The following is a 21,411-nucleotide window of genomic DNA, read 5'->3' on the forward strand; positions in this document are numbered from 1 at the left end:
TAAAGCCATTCCTGCATTTGGTTGTCCTGCCTCGTTTGTGACGAGCAGTGGTGTGATGTCATCTTTGTGACATCTTCACGACGCATGTTCACACACCAAATGGACAGGGGTCGCATTTAATATGAAAAGTGCACGATTATACAAAAAAGAAATTGAACTTCTTGACAAATGTGGTTTATTTTCTGATTTCATAACGGGTTTGTGGGCTAAAGAAAATTAATGTGCGGACCGGAATTGTGGCTTTAAGCAGCGTGGCCCAATGAGAAATCGTTTGGTTGTACAGACTACCCAACGGTGTCATTTGCCCACACCATGTCCTCACACACACTCATGAACACTTGACTGTAATCACGTATTTAGTGCCAACATTTGCGTTTTGACAGCATACCCATTTTTCTGGTTGTTAAACATTGGCACAAGAAATGGCCTCTTGAACAATGTTTCCTAGCCTATCTGTTCATTTACCAAGTTTCATACAAATTAACCAACCATATCTTTACTTTTTATCTTTTTTATTTTAAGTGGATATATGTATGTGATTGGAGCTGACTGCAAAATGAACCTGTGTATTCATGTGTTTAGCAGTAATCATGTCACGGGTCGGAATTGAGCAGGGCGACCAAATGCAGCTCGGACCAGGGTTTATTGAGGGAAAAGAGAGTTGGAAGGGAATGGAGGGATGAGGGGGAACAGACAACGGACAAACTGACATAACCTAAGAAAATAATAACGTGACTGACCGACAGACTGGCTAACAGAAACAGAACTGACAGACAAAGACCTGAGACGTGAGACAGGAGACAAGAAACAAGAACAATCTAACAGGGGAGTGGGCGGCAGACAGGACTTAAATACAAGACAGGTAACGAGAGGCAGGTGAGGGTGATCACACTGATCATGGGCAGACACAGGAGGGGAGGGGCGAGTACACAGAGACACTAACAGAAACCATGACAACATACACATAATAAAATAACCGGGGACGAGTCGTGACAAATCATTAAGGTCCTGTTCTGCCAGAGGAAGCATTCTCTCTGCAACCTCAATTAATAAATCTACCCCTATTGTTTCTTCCTCTTTTATCGAATAATACCTGTTTTATTTAGGGTCATGTCTTATATGGATCACATGGAGCTTCTTGCAGAATAGTGAAGTTCCTTTTCCTTACCTGCTCAGTGTCATGGCAAGCTAGAGCCCCTACTGACTGTTTGTGGCAATGTCGGTGTATATAGAGACAGTCAACCCATTCATATTCACACACACCACTGAGTGGGTCTGAGTGGGTCTGGATCATGCGTGGATCTCCATCTTCTGATGGAGCTTCCCAGAGCTCTAGTTGCCCATGGCTCTTCTACTTTGCTCTGCATTTGGCTTTGAAATTTGAGAGCACACCACATCATTTCTTGTTTCGGCAGCTTTCCCTGATGCCTAATGTACTCTAGTTGTAGTGCCTGTGATGTTGCACACAGGGCAGACAGGTTGCAGAATGCTGCACTTTCACTAGCAGAGCAAACAAGCTTGTATTTTCTCAGATAATCTGTCAACAGCGGGCTGTCAACAGCGGGCTGCCTATTTTGGGGGAAAAATGATGGCACCAATAGGATCTTTGCCAGGCCTCAGTGCTCTCACAAAACCATTAGCCTTGATGGGACACATTAAAAATTGCTAATGTGTGTTTGGGAATTTAAAGGTAATACACAACAATGCAATGTTTTGGGGTGCCTGCTTCCTGCTTTCACTTTGTCAAAAAATATCAGAAATACTTTATTGCTACTAATTACTGTTGGATTTGGTCCACAATTTGGGAAGCGCGCTACCCGTGCTTCACGGGAAGAGCCTATATTCAAATCACCTGTTATCCAATTCACTCACTGCGTGCTCGATTTCTTTCTTCAGTTTAAGGAAAAGAAACAAAAAAAAGACTTAGGTTGGTTGAATTCAATCACAATTCTTGTCTGTTTCCAGGAAAAATGCAATCCAGCGCTGGGCTTTTCGTCCAACAATGCTCACGAGCAGAAAATCGCCACTCAGAAAAAACAACGCTCAAAGTTCCTTGGTCAGCTTATAATCAGTTGCACATGCCGGTGGGGAGCCGAGTTTGATGAGTAATGATTCATGGGGGTGGGGGCAAGTTTGATGAGAGCTGATTCCATGGTTGTGGGGGCAAGTTCGATGAGAGCTGATTCCATGGGAGTGGGGGCAAGTTCGATAAGAGCTGATTTGGTGGTGGCTGTTGTTTTCCCTCCAGCTGCTTCCAGTCTTTTGGCCTTGGCAATCAACCTTTGGCCGGGTTCTTCGCTGTCCTTCTCCTGCCATTTTTGCTCTTGCACCTCTGCCTGTTTATCTCCAGGTCCCGCCACCTCCTGTAAATACTTTCCATCGACTGTTGCACATTCTCAACATCCACTCAACCTCTTGCACACATCCACTCAACATCTTGCCAATTTGTTATTTTGTACGGAGTTACCGTATTTGCCGGTGTATTAGTCGACCTTTTTCGATCCAAAATCGACCGAAAAAAATCGACCTCGACTTATACACCGAGTCATAAAATTTAACTTCGTATTCATCGCTTCAAATGTGATGGTAACCAAGGGTGTTTCTCATGCATCTCATTGTGCGTGGGTGTGCGTCCGTCAAGCTCATCAAACAGCGAGAAACTGAATCATTATAAAGCGTTCGTCGCATTAACACGCATCCTCAGCAACAATTTCAAATATTCTCACCTCAATAACGGACATCGAAAGCCAGGCAGCGACGATGACTGCTAGGGGGAAGTACTGGGTATTGAGCGAATGTGCGAGTCATCGCGCGTCAAGCAACGACAATAACTACCGGTACGTAAACATTCAATCGCCATGTCTAAATGAATGTCGTTGGCACTTAGAAAATATTCGCCAAACTTGGCCAGACTTCCAGGGGAAGAGGCCGAATTTTCACTTATTCTGGCCGACCGGAGGAACCAGCCGAGGCGGACACTTTACGGCGGTTGAGTCGTTGGCACTTAGAAAATATTCGCCAAACTTGGCCGGACTTCCAGGGGAAGAGGCCGAATTTTCACTTGTGGTGGCCGACACGGGGAACCAGCCGAGGCGGACACTTTACGGCGGTTGAGTCGTTCGCACTTTGAAAATATTTGCCAAACTTGGCCAGACTTCCAGGGGAAGAGGCCGAATTTTCACTTGTGGTGGCCGACATGGGGAACCAGCCGAGGCGGACACTTTACGGCGGTTGAGTCGTTGGCACATAGAAAATATTCGCCAAACTTGGCCGGACTTCCAGGGGAAGAGGCAGAATTTTCACTTGTTCTGGCCGACATGGGGAACCAGCCGAGGCGGACTCTTTATGGCGCAAGAGCCGTTGGCACTTAGAAAATTTGAACCGGGCGGCGTGCGCGAGTGCGCGGCTCGCTGGAAGTCGAATGAGGCTCCGCGATTTCATCTGCGGTGCTCATAAAGTGCCGATCCGCTCGGCCGGAGCTATTTTCGGCCACCCAGCGCGTGTGCACGGCCTCCTGGCTGTGCCGGGCGGCGTGCGCGAGCTCTCCGGCTGCTGGAAGTCGAATGAGGCTCCGCGATCTCCTCCGCGGTGCTTATAAACAGCCGATCCGCTCCGCGGGAGGTATTCCCGGCCACTTGACGCGTGCGCATGGCCTCCCGGATGTGCCGGGCGGCGTGCGCGAGCTCGCCAGCTGCTGGAAGTTGAATGAGGCGCTGCGATCTCCTCCGCGGTGCTTATAAAGAGCCGGTCCGCTCGGCGGGAGCTATTTCCGGCCACTTGCCGCGTGTGCACGGCCTCCCGGTGGTGCTGGGCGGCGTGTGCGAGCTCGCCGGCTGCTGGAAGTCGAATGAGGCTCTGCGATCTCCTCCGCGGTGCTTATAAAGAGCCGGTCCGCTCGGCGGGAGCTATTTCCGGCCACTTGGCGCATGTGCACGGACTCCCGGTGGTGCCGGGCGGCGCGCGCGAGTGCGCTGGCCGCTGGAAGTCGAATGAGGCTCCGCGATCTCCTCCGCGGTGCTTATAAAGTGCCGATCCGCTCGGCTTGGAGCTATTTCCGGCCTCCCGGTGGTGCCGGGCGGCGTGCGCGAGCTCGCCGGCCGCTGGAAGTCGAATGAGGCTCCGCGATCTCCTCCGCGGTGCTTATAAACTGTCAGGCTGGGAACAAGGCGGGTGCACGACCTTGGCGATGGGGAACGGACCCACGAAGCGAGGCGCCAGTTTCCTGGAGTCCCCCCGGTGGGGGAGATCCTTGGCGGACAGCCAGACACGTTGACCTCGCTGGTACCCGGGCGCCGGACGTCTCCTCCGGTCAGCCATCCGCTTGACCCGGTCCCCCTGTCGGACCAGCGTGGCCCGTGCCGCCGACCAGACGCGACGACAGCGGCGCACCAAGGCGTGGGCCGAGGTCACCGTCACCTCCGGCTCACTGTCAGGGAAGACTGGGGGCCGGTAGCCATACACACACTTGAATGGGGACATACCTGTAGCCGTGGTGGGCAGGGAGTTGTGGGCATACTCCACCCAGGTGAGGTTCTTGCTCCACGAGGAGGGGTTCTGGGAGACCAGGCAGCGGAGACTTGTCTCCAACTGCTGGTTGATGCGTTCCGTCTGCCCGTTTGCCTCCGGATGATAGCCTGACGTGAGACTCACGGTTGCCCCTATGAGCCTGCAAAACTCCCTCCAAAACCTGGATATGAATTGGGGCCCCCTATCGGAAACAATGTCTTTCGGGAACCCATGAACCCGGAATATGTGGTCCATCATCACTGTGGCCGTTCGTTTAGCGGACGGGAGCTTGGGCAAGGCGATAAAGTGAGCCATCTTTGAGAATCTGTCTACCACCGTGAGTATGGTGGTTCGCCCATGCGAGGCCGGAAGCCCGGTGACGAAGTCCATGGATATCTCTGCCCACGGACGCGAAGGAATGGGTAGGGGATGCAGCAACCCCATACGGGCGCCGTGGGAGTTCTTATTCCGGGCGCAGACGGGACAGGCTGCAACGTATTCTTTGACGTCTGCCCTCATGGAGGGCCACCAGAATCGCTGCTGGATGACAAACAGGGTTCTGCGCATGCCCGGATGACAGGAGAGTCTGGAGGTGTGAGCCCAATGGACGACTTGGGATCGTAATTGATCGGGGACAAAAAGTCTGTTCTCCGGGCAACCACTAGGGGGTGGCTTGTTACCATTGGCCCGCTGTACCCGGCCTTCGATTGGCCAGATCACTGCTCTCACCAGGCAATGAGGAGGCAGAATGGATTCGGGCTTCTTAATTTCTGGATCTGAGTTGTAGACACGGGAGAGGGCGTCAGGCTTGGTGTTTTTGGTTCCCGGTCTGTAAGACAGAGAAAAGTTAAAACGATTGGAAAAAAGTGACCAGCGGGCTTGGCGGGAATTCAATCTCTTAGCTGACTTTATGTATTCTAAATTCTTATGGTCTGTCCAGACCAAAAAAGGCTGCTGTGCTCCCTCCAACCAATGTCTCCATTCTTCCAATGCCAGTTTTACTGCCAACAGTTCGCGATCTCCCACATCGTAATTCTGTTCGGCGGGCGTCAGCCGTCGAGACAGGAACGCGCACGGATGGAGCTTGTTGTCGCTCTTGGCTCTCTGTGATAGAATGGCCCCTACTCCTCGATTGGAGGCGTCCACCTCCACCACAAACTGTCGTGACGGGTCGGGAAGCGTGAGGATGGGAGCGGTGCTGAAGCGGTTCTTCAGCTCCTGGAAGGCCGCCTCCGCCGACCAGCGGAAGGGAACCTTAGGAGACGTGAGCGCGTGCAAGGGAGCCGCCGTGGCACTGAAGCCCTTGATGAACCGCCGATAAAAATTGGCAAAGCCCAGGAATTGCTGCACCTTTCTGCGTGAGTCAGGGGTAGGCCATTCCGTTACCGCGCTAACTTTCGCCAGGTCCATCTCAACTTTGCCCGGGGCTACGATGAAACTGAGAAAAGATACGGTGTTCTTGTGGAATTCACTTTTCTCGGCCTTTACGTACAGTTGGTGTGCAAGGAGTCGTCGCAGCACCGTCTCGACGTGAAACCTATGGGTCTTCAGATCCGGGGAATAAATCAAAATATCATCCAAATATACGTACACAAAACGGTCCAAACAGTCTCTCAAAACATCATTTATCATGGCCTGAAACACAGCGGGAGCATTGGTGAGGCCAAATGGCATGACTAGGTATTCAAAGTGTCCTCGATGGGTGTTGAACCCTGTCTTCCATTCGTCCCCTTCCCGGATGCGCACTAGATGGTATGCGTTGCGCAGATCTAACTTTGTGAACACCCGGGCTTGCTGTAATTGGTCGAACACGGTCGACATCAGTGGGAGCGGATACCGGTTCTTGATTGTGATCTGATTGAGGGGACTATAGTCAATACAGGGACGTAGGGTGCCGTCCTTCTTGCCCACGAAAAAGAACCCCGCCCCCGCAGGCGACGATGATGGTCGAATCAGTCCTGCTTGCAGGGAGGAGTCTATATATTCGTTCAAGGCTTGCTTTTCAGGTCCCGAAAGAGAATAAAGCCTCCCCTTGGGTATAGTTGAACCCGGCAGGAGTTCAATGGCGCAATCATACGGACGATGGGGAGGTAGGGAGGTAGCCTTGGCCTTGCTGAATACCTTGGCCCATTGGTGGTAACACGCAGGGACCCCGGTTAAGTCTGGGGTTTGCGCGTCTAGAGCAGGAGGCACAGCGCGCGGGTTAGACTTGATACAGGAATCATGACAGTCGGGCCCCCATCCCGTTATTTCCCCTGATCCCCAGTCTATAGCGGGGTTGTGGCGTTGAAGCCATGGATACCCGAGGATGAGAGGGTTCATTGGAGAGGTCACGACATGTAGCCGTATATTCTCCTGGTGGGGCCCAATCGACAGCGAAACAGGTTCTGTTATGTGAGTTACCTCAAAAAGTGCCTGTCCATTGAGTGCCTTAGCTTTCACGGGAGTGTTCAGCAGGTCAGTCTTTACCCCCCATCGGCGAGCAAATGCCCAGTCTATCAAGCTTTCATCCGCTCCTGAGTCTATTAGCACTTCAAGTTCTATTTCTTTTCCCAGCTGTGTAATCCTGCCCTTGGGGAGCACTCGCCCCGGGGACAGAGCCGCAGAGAAGGCGCTTACCTTCAGGGTCCTCCTCACCGGACAAGAGAGAAGGAGGTGTCCGAGCTCACCGCAGTAGTAGCATCTTCCTTCCCGGCGTCGCCGTAACTTCTCCTCCTCTGTTAACTTAGCTCTGCCCAACTGCATCGGTTCTGGCTCCTGGCGCTGCCGATCCCCGTCCGGCCTGGAGTGGTTAGCGTCTAGGACGGAAGGACCGGCTACTGGGACGAAGGCGGGGGCGTTCCTGCTTCGGTGCTTCCTCCACTCTTGCAGCCGGTTGTCTGTGCGGATAGCCAGAGCGATGAGGGCGTCGAGGTCGGTGGGAAGATCTAGGGGGATTAGCTGATCCTGTATGGATCCAGAGAGGCCCTGGAGGAAGATGTCATACAGTGCCGTCGCGTTCCAACCGCACTCCGCAGCCAGCGTGCGGAAACGGATGGCGTAGTCTCCGACGGTCTCTTGTCCCTGGACTATCTGACAGAGTTGGCGAGCCTTTTCTCGGTCAGCGGAGATTGGGTCGAACACCGTTCGCAGAGCCTCGATAAAAGCGGGGAGAGAGCGACAGGAGATGGAATCCCTGGCCCATTCCGCGGTGGCCCACGTGCGGGCCCTTCCCGTCAGGTATGATACCATGTAGGCCACCTTGGAGCGCTCGGTGGGGAAATCTGCTGGGGACCTCTCAAAGTGCATCTTGCATTCAGTAATAAAGGCCCGGCTAAGGCCGGGTTCACCGGAGTAGCGCTCTGGAGGAGCCAGTCTGGCACCGCCGGTCATGGGAGCTATTGCAAGGGGAGTAACTGGGGAAGCAGCGGGTGTACTGGAGGTCGCTGCTGGTCCCGCGTTTAAGAGCGAGAGCACGTCCTGCATTTGCTGACCCAGCTTTGCTACTTGGGTGGCGACCGCTCCTCTGAAGTCTTCTTGACTCTTAGCGAGTCCTCGGATTTCTTCACCCAAGTCGCCCACTTGCCTCTGGTGCTGGGCGAGCTGTGAGGCATGGGAGCGCACTGCGGCGCACAGGTGCTCCGACTCTGCCGAGTCCATGTCTGGCCAGTGTGTACTGTCAGGCTGGGAACAAGGCGGAGGACTCGGATGCAGAGTCGTTTCTTTCTCTGATTTATTCCAGCACACACACTGATCAAAAGTACAACTCAAAACACCTCTTGCGAGGGAAAACACGTGGCAAAAAGTACAAACAAAAGCGTCGCACTGGGGCGAGACAAAAAGGCTATAGGGATCACGGCACTAACAAAAAGCGTCGCTCGGTGGCGAGACAAAAAGGCTATGGGGATCAAGGCACTAACAAAAAGCGTCGCTCTGTGGCGAGACAAAAAGGAGGAGTCTTACTGAGAGCTCGGACGTCAAAGAATCGCTGGTGGTCGGGACGAGGCAAGACACACTGGCACAATACAAGGGGAAGACACGGACTAAATACACACAAAAGGGCGGGGAGACAGGTGCTGACAATTAGTGTCAACTACACAGGTGCACACAATCGGGATCAGGGAAGACAAGACAACCAAACACCGAGGAAGGAAACACGAACTGAAACGGAAGGGATGACAAAATAAAACAGGAAGTAAGGTTACGACACCGACGAGACAGAAAACCGGAAAAATAAACGCGACCGCATGACATAAACAGCCGCATGCGCACGGCCTCCCGGAATTTGAACACATTTCGTCAATAAATTTCGCATATTGAATTTTGAAGTTTAATATAATGCAACAATTGAGCTCGACTTATACAAAGGATATATCATAAAATCGTAAATTTCCGTCGAATTTTAGGGGGTCGACTTATACACCGAGTCGACTTATACACCGGCAAATACGGTACGTGAACTTTTGGGTGTAACAAACTGTTAGCTGGAACATGAACTTGTGATCATGCTGCATTTAGCAATTTCATTAATACTCAATCCATTAATGTTTCCTGACTATGTTTCGTCTATTTTCCATGCAAAGCTTTTACTTACCACATACCGTGCATTTCTTTCTCAAATAATTTCTACTTAAATCAATGAGGTGTGAGCATATCTGTTTTTGTAGCTAGGCGGTACTTTTTGGAACCCATTTTCTTCATTACCTATACCTTTTTGTAAGATATGCTACTAATTACCTATACCTTACAATAGATACCGGTATTATCTATACCTGCAAAGCATTCATTCGTGTGCTAGTTTTACAATCATTTACCCTTTTTACCTAAGGTCTAGTTCATTTTAACTTCAGGGAAACAGACCTGCCTGAGTCACCTTAAATCCCTTAAAAGTCAATGACATAAAAGTGTAAATGTTGGTTTGCAAATTTCAATGGCAAATTTCAGATATTGCTGTGCCAACATTGAATAACTGTAAGGGAAGTAATCCAGCATGGTGAAACTATGGGGCAGGGGATGTATAGAAAATCTTTTTTTAGTTGCCTATTTCTTAAAATGTCAGTTGGCAAGCTGTTCTGAAGTTGCCTCGTTTTGATGTAAATTTAATCGAAAATTTACAAAACAACACTGCCACAGTTTCTCTATCCATGACCCTGCAGCTAGGCTGTGCTAAGATTTGCCATTCTTAAGCTAGACAAAGTTGTCAACATGGAAACTGGAGGTATTTGTTTTTGGCGATATGTCTGCTGCATGTGCCACATGGATGCTAATTGACAAGTGTAAAGTTAAAGTCCCAAAGTCCCAATGATCATCGTCACACACACATCTGGGTGTGGTGAAATTTGTCCTCTGCATTTAACCCATCCCCATGTGATTTTGATCCATCCCCTGGGGGAGAGGGGAGCAGTGAGCAGCAGCGGTGCCGCGCTCGGGAATCATTTGGTGATCTAACCCCCCAATTCCAACCCTTAATGCTGAGTGCCAAGCAGGGAGGCAATGGGTCCCATTTTTATAGTCTTTGGTATGACCCGGCCGGGGTTTGAACCCACATTCTTCCAGTCTCAGGGCGGACACTCTACTACTAGGCCACTGAGCTGTAATGTGGTCATCAGGTGATAAACTCCTACCTTTGTGAGTAATAATGCAAATGATATTTCATGTCGGCTTGATTTTTTTTTCTTTACGTTACATCTACATTATGTTCCCACATGTGATAGACCGATTATTGGCCGGGCCTATTTTCAGAGCCGGTGTTAGTCATTTTGCCGATTATCAGCATCGGCCTATTTTTATTCATTCAACGGCCAATGAATGTTCAATTTAAAACTGGGTCAGGGACTTACAGTTTATTTTATGGCTATTGTACTTTTTCAACTGTAGTGACATTAAGCATATACTATAGTTCAAAAGTTTGGGGTCACTTAAAATGTCCTTATTTATCAAATAAATCGCTATTTGTTTAATGAGAATGACATTAATCTAATCAGGAATACACTCTACATAATGTTAATGTGGTAAATGACTATTCTAGCTGCAAACGTCTGTTTTTTATTGTAATATCTACATGTGTACAAAGGCCCATTTCCAGCAACCATCTCTCCAGTGTTCTAATGGTCCATTGTGTTTGCAAATTGTGTTAGAAGGCTAATGGATGATTGAAAACCCTTGTGCAGTCGTGTTAGTTTTCATGGAAAACACTCAATTGTCTGGGTGACCACAAACCTTTGAACAGTAGTGTAAGTAATTTTGTTTCTTAGTTTTGAATGACAGGGTCCGTGCTAACACGTTATCAAAACATAACTTTTATATTAAGATACAGTGATCCCTTGTTTATCGCAGCAGATGCGTTCCAGAACCACCCAAGAAAAATGAAAATCCGCGAAGTAGGAACGATATATGTATTTAGAAATTTGAACACCATTGTATTGAAATTTCCAACACGTGGTGTTTCTTTTTGGCCGCTAGAGGGGATGGGTGTATTTCAAGTCTATTGGAAGAAAGTTTTTCCTTGCCAAGCAATGCAAAGTACCTACCTTTAGAATTACCACACTGCACTAACCCGGGGGACATCATGCATGGCGAAACCAAAGTGAGTCATGGTTCCGCATGAATCTCCTGTTCATCGTTCAGAGGCACGCCCCGTGCTATCAGCGTGTATTTAAACGCCGTTCTCCCGTCACTCAAAAAGCTGCTGAATTTCAGCCTCCACAATAGGCGAAATGCAAATTGGTGAGGGATCACTGTTCTTTCACTTCACTTTTAAAAATAAAATATTTCACTTGGGCGGCACGGTGAAGTACTGGTTAGCATATCCGCCTCACAGTTCAGAGGGTGTGAGTTCGATTCCACCACCGGCCCTCCCTGTGTGGAGATTGCATGTTCTTGCTGTACGTGGATATTCTTCGAGCACTCGGGTTTCCTCCCGCATCCCAAAAACATGCATACTAGGCTGATTAAGCACTCCAAATTGCCCGAAGGTATGAGTGCGAGTGCGGATGGTTGTTCGTCTCTGTGTGCCCTGTGATTGGCTGGCAACCAGTTCAGGTGTCCCCCTCGCTTATTGCACCTACTGGATTTTGGAATTCGGTCCACATAAAAGGCGCACCTTCGGTTTTGAAAAAATGCAAGGCTTTTAGGTGTGCCTTATGGTGCGGAAAATACGCTACTAGTAATTTGGCTGCTATTCTCTCATTTGGCCACATAAAGACAATAAAAACATGAATGTGGTTCTATACTCTTCTTGCATTTAACGCAATAAGCAACATATTGACACTTTACATATTTATGAGTCACACTTATAATGAGCCATACATGAGGGGTGTCGGGGCAAATGGAGACACGGAAGGATTACTCATGATTGATTTTATGTTTGCATCTGCAAAATTTAGAACAGTAACAATGATATCATATACATAATCATATTTGACTTAAATTTAATCCCACTTGAAACATAAAACTGTAAGGGATCGGACAGTACGTAGCGACAGACTTTATTGTGGAAGGGGATGATGGGGGTGGCTGGCGCTGGGGTGGCTGGCGCTGGAGCGGCGATCTGGCTGGGGTGGACAAGCAGTTCTGTGGATTCGAATTGTAAAGTCAGATTCTCAGGGACAGATGAGCGAAGCATCACGGGACAGACTGACACTCGGGTCTGCGTTGGCGGCGCTGATATAGCGCTGTCCATGAACCCGTGGCAGGTGACGGCGATTCCACTGACAGGGGGGCGTGGGCCTGTCGCAGGTGGCACCAGCACGTGACAGACCCCCCCCCCCCCCACACACACACACACACACACACACAAGGGACGGCTCCCAACGTCCCCAGGAAACAAAAACAAAAAAAGGAAGGCAATACCCCGGGCGACCAGGTGGGGGGGTCAGCACACCGCCGAAACGTCCGACACCTCGCCAGACGCAGGATCGACGGACGCGGGAGCAGAAGACCCCGGTACCGGCGGACAAGACCTCCCCGGACCCTCACCCCTGGTCCCCTCGTCCCTCCTCGGGCGCCCGCGCCAAGGACCCAGTTGGTCCGGATGACAGCGATGGAACTCCGTGATGAGCGAACGGTCGAGTATCCAGCGGCTCGGAACCCAGGAGCGGTGCGCGTCATCATAACCCTCCCAATCCACGAGGTATTGGAGGCCACAACCGCGCCGCCGTGATCGGAGCAGGGAGCGGACAGCGTAAGCCGGACCCCCATCAACGAGCTGGGGCGGCGGCGGCGGAACGGGCGTCGGCGCCAACGCGCTCTCATGGATGAGCCGCACACGGGACACGTGGAACGTGGAGTGAACCTTCATGGAATCTGGAAGGAGAAGACGGACCGCGGCCGGGCCAATCACCTTCTGAGTAGGGAACGGTCCAACAAAGCGGGGCGCCAGTTTGTGGGATCCCGCTCGCAGCGGCAAATCCCGCGTCGAGAGCCACACACGCTGCCCCACTCTGTACTCCGGAGCCAGCATCCGGTGCTTGTTCGCCTGGCGGGCCTGAAACAGAGCGGAGAAGAGTGACCCGGCCCCTCGCCCAGCCGCGATGACAACGGCGGACACAAGCCTGAGCCGACGGGCACGCCGCACCACACTCCTGGTGGGCAAACAAGGGTGGCTGGTACCCGAAGACGCAGTGCAAAGGCGAAAGTCCCGTGGCCGAGCTGGGGAGGGAATTGTGAGCATACTCTACCCGGGGAAGCTGTTGGACCCACCCGCGCTGGTCCCCAGCGGCCATGCATCGGAGAGAGCTGCCCAGTTCCTGGTTCAGGCGCTCCGCTTGACCATTGGACTGAGGGTGAAACCCAGAGGAGAGGCTGGCCGTGGCGCCGAGGAGTCGGCAGAACTCCGTCCAGAAGGTGAAAGCGAATTGAGGACCTCGGTCTGACACGATGTCTTGTGGGAGACCGTAGTGACGAAACACCTCCCGCACCATGATGGACGCAGTCTGCTTCGCAGATGGGAGCTTAGGCAGAGGGATGAAATGCGTCATCTTGCTGAAACGGTCCACCACCGTGAGGACCACCGTGTTTCCCTCCGAGGGGGGGAGGCCCGTGACAAAGTCGATTGACAGGTGATACCAGGGACGCTGGGGAACCGGCAAGGGTTGAAGCAGCCCGGCCGGAGGACGAGTAAACGTCTTGCAGCGGTTACAAATTGAGCAGGCTCTGACGTAATCGCTGGTGTCCACTTGCCAGGTGGGCCACCAGAAACGCTGTGCCACCACGTACCTCGTGCGTGCAGCGCCGGGATGACAGGCCAGGCGCGAGTCGTGCGGCACGGACGACCGCAGGCCTTCAGGGACGAACAGGCGACCCTCCGGGCAGTTGCTGGGGCCGGGTTGATCGCGTGATGTGGCTTCCACTTGGCGTTCAATCTCCCATGTAAGAGCCGCCACCCGAACCGAGCTCGGGAGGATAGTGGGAGGCGGACCCTGTCCCTCCTCCCCCCCAGGAAACAAACGCGTCCGCCTTCGCATTACGGGAACCCGGTCTATAGGAAAGAGAGAACTCAAACCGGTCAAAGAACAGAGCCCACCGTCCTTGTCTCGTGTTCAGTCTCTTGGCCGACCTCAGATATTCCAAGTTGCGGTGGTCGGTCCAGACGATGAACGGCGTGGTGGCGCCCTCCAGCCAATGCCGCCACTCCTCCAAGGCCGACAATCATTGGGACTTTAACTTTAACTTTAACTTGACGGCAATGAGCTCCCGATTACTGATGTCATAGTTTCGTTCCGAGGCTGACAGACGGCGTGAAAAGAAGGCGCACGGGTGGAGACGATCGTCTTGGCGGCTACGTTGAGACAACACCGCCCCCGACACCCACGTTTGAGGTGTCCACCTCGACCACAAACTGTCTGTCGGGATCGGGAACCCTGAGGATGGGAGCGGATGTTTCAAGCTCCTGAAATGCCTGGTCTGCCCATTCCATCCATTTGTACGGGGAGGCGGGGCTGGTAAGGGCGGTGAGGGGCGCGGCCACCATGCTGTATCCACGGATAAAACAGCGATAAAAGTTCGAGAATCCTAAGAACTGTTGCAGCCGCTTGCGTGTTTCGGGAACAGACCCTGACGTGACCGCTTGCACCTTCCCAGGGTCCATTTCGATGGATCCCTCACGCACCACGTAGCCGAGGAATTTGACAGGGGAGGCGTGGAACTCGCACTTCTCTGCCTTCACGTAGAGCGAATTCTCAAGGAGACGGCGCAGCACCGCCCGAACATGCTTGGTGTGCTCAGGGAGCGAGCGGGAGAAGATGAGGATGTCGTCCAAATAAACGAACACAAATTTGTCCAGCATGTCTCGTTTATCAGGGACTGGAAAACCGCTGGGGCGTTGGTGAGCCCAAACGGAACCACCAAGTACTCGTAGTGTCCGCTCAGGGTGTTGAAAGCCGTCTTCCACTCGTCTCCCTCCCGGATGCGGATCAGGTGGTAGGCGTTGTGAAGATCCAGCTTTGTGAAAATGGTGGCACCCTGAAGGCTCTCGAAGGCGGAAGACAGAAGAGGCAGAGGGTATCGGTTCTTTACAGTGATCTCGTTTATTCCCTGGTAGTCGATACACGGGCGTAGCGTGCCCTCCTTCTTCTTCACGAAGAAAAACCCCGCTCCCGCAGGTGAAGAGGACGGCCGTATGATACTGGCTGCCAGGGACTCCCGGATGTATTCCTCCATAGCCCGGCGCTCAGGAGCGGACAGGGAGTAGACGCGTCCCTTGGGAGGGAAGGTGCCGGGCAACAGATCGATGGCGCAATCGTAGGACCGGTGTGGAGGAAGAGAAGTGGCCCTGGCTTTACTAAAAACCTCCTTGAGTTCGTGATAAAACGCTGGGACATTGGAGATGTCAGGACTGTACCTGGGCGGGGCTCTGCCGAGTGGGCTGGTGGCCGCCTTTAGGCACACCCGATGGCAGCGTTCGCTCCACTGCCGAACAACCCCCACCTCCCAGTCCAGCACCGGGTTGTGCTGCCGCAACCAAGGGTGCCCCAGTATGAGCTGCTGTCCTGGGAGGGAAAGAAGAAAAAACTGGATGGTCTCGTGGTGATTGCCGGAGAGCAGTAACTTAACTGGTTCCGTCACGAAGGCCACCTCGCCGATCAGACGGCCATCAATGGCACGTGCGGGAATGGACGGGCTCAGAGGGAGGAAACAGACACCCCACTGGCGTGCCAGGCTAATGTCCATGATGTTCCCCTCCACGCCGGAATCCACCAAGGTGTTCTGGTCGCCCGCCGCAAGCTGGACGCGTGCCTGTAGCGTGAGCGTGCTGGGACTGGGAGAGCCGGTGCTGGTCGAGCTCACGCGGATCCCCCGACGCCGTGTGAGCTCCGGCCTTTTAACGGGCACCCCGCCACCCAATGACCCCCCTCCCCACAGTAAAAACACAAGCCCAGTGAGAGGCGTCGACGGTGCTCCTCTGAGGGGACCCGAGCCCCTCCCAGATCCATGGGCTTGGCGGGTGGTGTGGTTGGCGGGTCCCCAGCAGACGGAGGAAGGTGACCACGCGGGTTCCACGGGGACCTCCTCTCCTGATTGCGCCGCCGCGTCCGGATCCGCCGGTCTACTCGGGCCGCCAAGTCCATCGCGCCCTTCAGGGTTCGCGGGCGATCGTAAGAAACCAGCTCGTCTTTCATGTACTCAGCGAGGCCGTTGAGGAATGTGCTAACGAGCGCCGGCGTGTTCCATCCGCTGCTGCCAGCCAACGTCTGGAACTTAACTCCGCGACCGATCGGCTACCTTGACGCAGCGTCGCCAGTTCCTCGGCGGCGTCTGCGGCGGCGGAGCCCAGGTCGAACTGGCAGAGCAATTCCTCCGCGAAGGCGTCAAATGAATCGCAAGCTGGGGCCATCCTCTCGTATTCGGCCAGACCCCACAGCCGTGCCTCGCCCGTGAGGTGGGTTAGGACGAACCCGACCTTGGCAGATTCCGACGCAAACGTGACGGGCTAGAGGCTGAACATTATACGGCAGTTAGTCACGAATGCCCTCACGTGCTTGGGGTCTCCGTTAAACTTCTCGATGTTGCCAAGGCGGGGCTCCGGGACGTCCACGAGCCTCCTGGCCTCGGCAGATGGGCGGTGCGGGGGTGCCGTGACAGCCGGGGACGCAGCCACCGACAGTCTCTGGAGGGCTTGGGCCATCTCCTGCTGCTGTAGCTGTTGTTGACCAACCTCGATCAGATTCTGGATGTCGGCGGACAGGCTGCTGATGGCGGTCTCGGCTCTATCCAGTTGGCTCAATGCCGTCTCGTCGTTCGCTGGCTGCATAGCGTGGTCAGTCTGTACTGTAAGGGATCGGACAGTACAGCCAAGTGCGTAGCGACAGACTTTATTGTGGAAGGGGATGATGGGGGTGGCTGGCGCTGGGGTGGCTGGCGCTGGAGCGGCGATCTGGCTGGGGTGGACAAGCAGTTCTGTGGATTCAAATTGTAAAGTCAGATTCTCAGGGACAGATGAGCGTAGCATCACGGGACAGACTGACACTCGGGTCTGCGCTGGCGGCGCTGATATAGCGCTGTCCATGAACCCGTGGCAGGTGACGGCGATTCCACTGACCGGGGGGCGTGGTCCTGTCGCAGGTGGCACCAGCACGTGACAGACCCCCCCCCCCCCCCACACACACACACACACAAGGGACGGCTCCCAACGTCCCCAGGAAACAAAAACAAAAAAAGGAAGGCAATACCCCGGGCGACCAGGTGGGGGGGTCAGCACACCGCCGAAACGTCCATAGCATAAAGTGGACATATGTGACGATAGTAGTAATTGAGCCACAAAGATGGTAGATTTGAGACACGAGTCAATATGTGTGGACGTCTTTAGTTGCACTCTCCTGGAAATGACATGAACAAGGGACACGTCTCTCATTTCTACCCACATGTACCCGTCCTTTCGCCTCGCTCTTATTTTTGTCTTTGGGATTTCTGATGACTGTAACCAGATGAATGAGGACCTGTCAAGCTGCAAATAGAGAAATGCCCCTATATGCAGAATCATATTTATTTCCATAAACACTGCACCATATGACATTGTTTTGTATGCATGCGTGTCAAGTCAAGTCAAGTTTATTTGTATAGCCCTAAATCACAAACAGTCTCAAAGGGCTTCACATAGCCAAAATTGACAATTATTTTCAAAGCATCCCCTGATCTTAAGCTCCCAAAAGGGCAAGGAAAAACTCAAAAAAACCCTGCCAGGGGAAAATGAGAAACCTTGAGAAGGGACCACAGATGGAAGGATCCCCCTTTCAGGATCACCAGGTTGTAATGGATGCAGAGAGGGCACAAGTAATACATAATATGAAAATCAATGAAAAAATGGATGTCAGAGGTGCCCTCGATTGTCCTGGCAGTGTCTTCAAGGAGGTTGAGCTGCAGTTTCTTCATCTTGAATTGGTCCCCGAGAATCCAGCTAGCCGCTATCAGCTTTTGAGCCACCTAACCCCCTCCCCAGCCAGGGAGGGGGTGGGCAGAGAGAACAAAACAAACTCCGGCCAAATCGGCCACTACAAGTTAGTTAAAGGCCATCTCATAGAAATGTGTCTTTAAACGTGTCTTAAATGTTTCTACTGAGGTAGTAGTTCTAATATCCATTGGTAGGGCATTCCAAAGCTCTGGAGCCCGAATAGAGAATGCTCTAGACCCTGCAGACATTTTCTTGGCCCTCGGTGTAACTAAAAGACTAGCGTTTTGCGAACGAAGGTTACGAGACGGAACATAAGGAATGACTAGGTCGACGAGATATGAAGGCGCTAAGCCATGCAGTGATTTATAGGTTAGCAGAAGAACCTTGAAGTCACATCTTAAATGGACCGGGAGCCAATGTAATTTGGCTAATATTGGGGTAATGTGATCAAATTTTCTTGACCGTGAGAGCAGCCTCGCAGCGGCATTTTGCACTAACTGTAGACTTTTGATACTGGACTTAGGAAGACCAGAGAATAATACATTACAGTAGTCCAGGCGCGACCTGGACTACTGTAATGTATTAATTTTAATATGACCTGGGTGTCACCCAGGTCATATTAGAATTCAGATTTGTTTTTGTATTGTAAAGGAGTGCATAAACGATTGGATTTAACAAATAATTTTAATTGGCCATTATGCCCTGCAGTGTGAATATAACCTAAGTGCTCTTTGGTTCCTCCTGACCCACACTTATAACCTTCTGGAGAGGCAGTGGCTATTTCGTTCAACATCGGCAAGCAGGGTCGCCCGGTTGAAAAATAAAGTACCGTAATTTCCGGACTATAAGCCGCGACTTTTTTTCCAAAATTTTGGACCCTGCGGCTTATAGTCAGGTGCGGCTTATATAAGATTTTTTTTGTGATTTTTGTGATGACTTGATCACTTTTACTCTTAACACTATTATATACAGTAAAAGCTACAAAACAAACCGACAAATAACTCGTTTTCAAATCAGACGAGTAAAAACTGGTCAAATATTTAAAAAAAATATATATTATTAAAAGTGAAGACAATTTGCAATTCTAGTAATGACACACAAATTTGATGCACAATTTGTCTTCGCGGGCCACATAGAATGATGTGGCGGGCCGTATCTGGCCCCGGGCCTTGACTTTGAAACCTGTGCTCTAAACCCTTTCTCTTACTCTGCCATGTCACTCAGCGATTACACAAAGCAGTGGCGCTGTTTGGACCATCTGCATTGTATTAAAACCCAATCAATCAGCATTTAAATTCAATTCTTCTGAGATTTTGCTCACCCAAAAAAAGTTGTAATGAATGTGAACTTTTAATGCATTTTATTCAGAAGGTTACTTTGAACATTAAACGGCGGCGTACTTATGGATTTTACGGCCTCCGGCCTCCAGGGGCCGCTCTAGCAGGAAGCAAGAGCGAGACAGGCGAAGAAGAGATAATGCGCCGAAGAAGACGTGCTAGTTTGTGTTTACATTTCGCGCATCACGCAGAACGCGATCAAGTCGGACATTACTGAAAGGAAGCCTTTATACACAAACCGTTATCATGGGGGACAAAAGAAATGCATATGATGCCGCTTTTAAGCCAAAGGCAGTCGATGTTGATGACATTATCTTGTGTCTACTCTGGAGCGTACTTATGGATTTTTACGGCCTCCGGTCTCCAGGGGGCGCTCTAGCAGGAAGCAACAGCGAGACAGACGAAGAAGAGATAATGCGCCGAAGAAGACGTGATCGTCTCGCGCATCACGCACACACCCGCATTCACACAAAGACAGGAAGCTTTTATACACAAACCGTCATTATGGGGGAAAAAAGAAATGCATATGATGCCGCTTTTAAGCTATACGTGTCGCTCGCTAGTTTAATGTAATTTAGCGCTTCGTGCATGAATAAGATTAGCATGAACAGACCCTCTTCACACTCGAAGAAATGCATAAAACCGACGACGAAAGAGAGACTGAGAAAGTGTGAGGCGAAGGATATCTAACGCTATTCCAACCGGACACTAAGGAGGAAGACTTCGATGGTTTCAGTGCACAGGAGGAAGATGAAGACGGCTCTTTTTTTTACTTTTACTAGTATGTTTTTTTTTTTAACCAGCCCTGTTAGTGCTGTGCTACCGTGTTGCTACTGTGTTGCTGCTGTGTTACCGCCGCGTCTCAGTGACTTTGCTGTGTTACTTCCGTGTTGCTGCGTTATTACTGCCGCGTCACAGGCAGTGTTTGGAAAGAAATGTTAAGGTATGTTATTAAAGCTTTAAAAAAACTTTCTGTGTCCAGTCTTTCTTTGCTAATAACTCGCGTGCACACTTCCGCATTGCTGCGGTACTACTGCTGTGTCACAGGCAATGTTTAGAAAGACATGTTCAAGTATGTTATTAAAACGTTAAAAAGGCTTTCTATGTACTGTCTTTCTTTGTAAAAAAACTCGTGTACACGTGCGGCTTATAGTCCGGTGAGGCTTATGTAAGAAAAAAACTGAAATATCCCTGAATTTTAGCTGGTGCGGTTTATAATCCGGTGCGGTTTATAGTCCGGCAATTACGGTACAAAAGTACATGCATTTGGCCAGAAAACATGACCTTTAAGATTTAAAAGTTAAAAAGTAAGAAGATTAAAAGAGTCAATGTGATATAGAAATTTCTTTTTTTGAGAGTCTGGACACCAGACATCAATATGGAAGTTTCCAGCGATTAGAGCATTAATCTCTACTCACAGAAAGGTCACCAGTGAAGTATTTATTGTACTAAGGTTGTCTGTAAACCATCAAGTACAATGGTACAGAGAGATGACCCAGCTCAAAAAAGCTCTGTTCAATATTGTTGAAAGGAGCCAGCATTGCTAACCCCACTCCTTTGCCTCTGGGAATTAAAGTAAAATAGATAGATTAGATAAAACAGCAGACTCATTGGTGTATGCCCCTGTCACTCAATGGAAATCTCGACATCAGGAGCCAGGCACAGAATAGATCTTTAACAATGAAGGTTTGCTAGCATTCACCTGGCCCATCCTGATTGGAGTCGTTGCATTAACCAACTCGGCGTTAAACTAGCAGATAAATAAGCAATATTGTTAAGAGTGGCCATATCGTTAAAATCTTAACGGTACCCATCCCTATCAAACGTGAGCTTGAGCCTAGCTCAATAATTATGCATAACTTAACTTCAAAACTGTGGGCAAAATGTCCTTCAATAAATCGTTCAAGTACATTCAACTGGATGTAAAAAATGTCAAATTGAAGATTTTAATTTTGAATTATCTGTTTTGCTATTCAAAGTTAGTGTCTTTTTACTGTAGTAATTGTTCACAGTGCGTGTTAGTAGTGTATGTAGAAAATGTTCTGGATTACTGTTCAACTTTTATATGTTGGAGAAAGTGAAAGGGATCTGAGGTTTGATCTGTAATGTGGTAATCTAACTAATTACTGTTTCTGTCGTTATAACGCCGTTATCGTTACTGAACGTTAAATGCAGTGCGTTACTGTGAATTGATTGAATAAA

General features: G+C 50.7%; 1 protein-coding gene across 7 annotated transcripts in view; it reads left to right on the forward strand.

Annotated features, from left to right (window-relative positions):
- msi2b (musashi RNA-binding protein 2b) overlaps positions 1 to 21,411 on the forward strand; it is a 159,678-nt gene that overhangs the window by 93,250 nt on the left and 45,017 nt on the right. The gene's annotated exons all lie outside the window — the stretch shown is intronic.

The sequence above is a fragment of the Syngnathus scovelli genome, chromosome 7, assembly GCF_024217435.2.
Source record: "Syngnathus scovelli strain Florida chromosome 7, RoL_Ssco_1.2, whole genome shotgun sequence".
In the NCBI taxonomy this organism is placed as follows: Eukaryota; Metazoa; Chordata; class Actinopteri; order Syngnathiformes; family Syngnathidae; genus Syngnathus; species Syngnathus scovelli.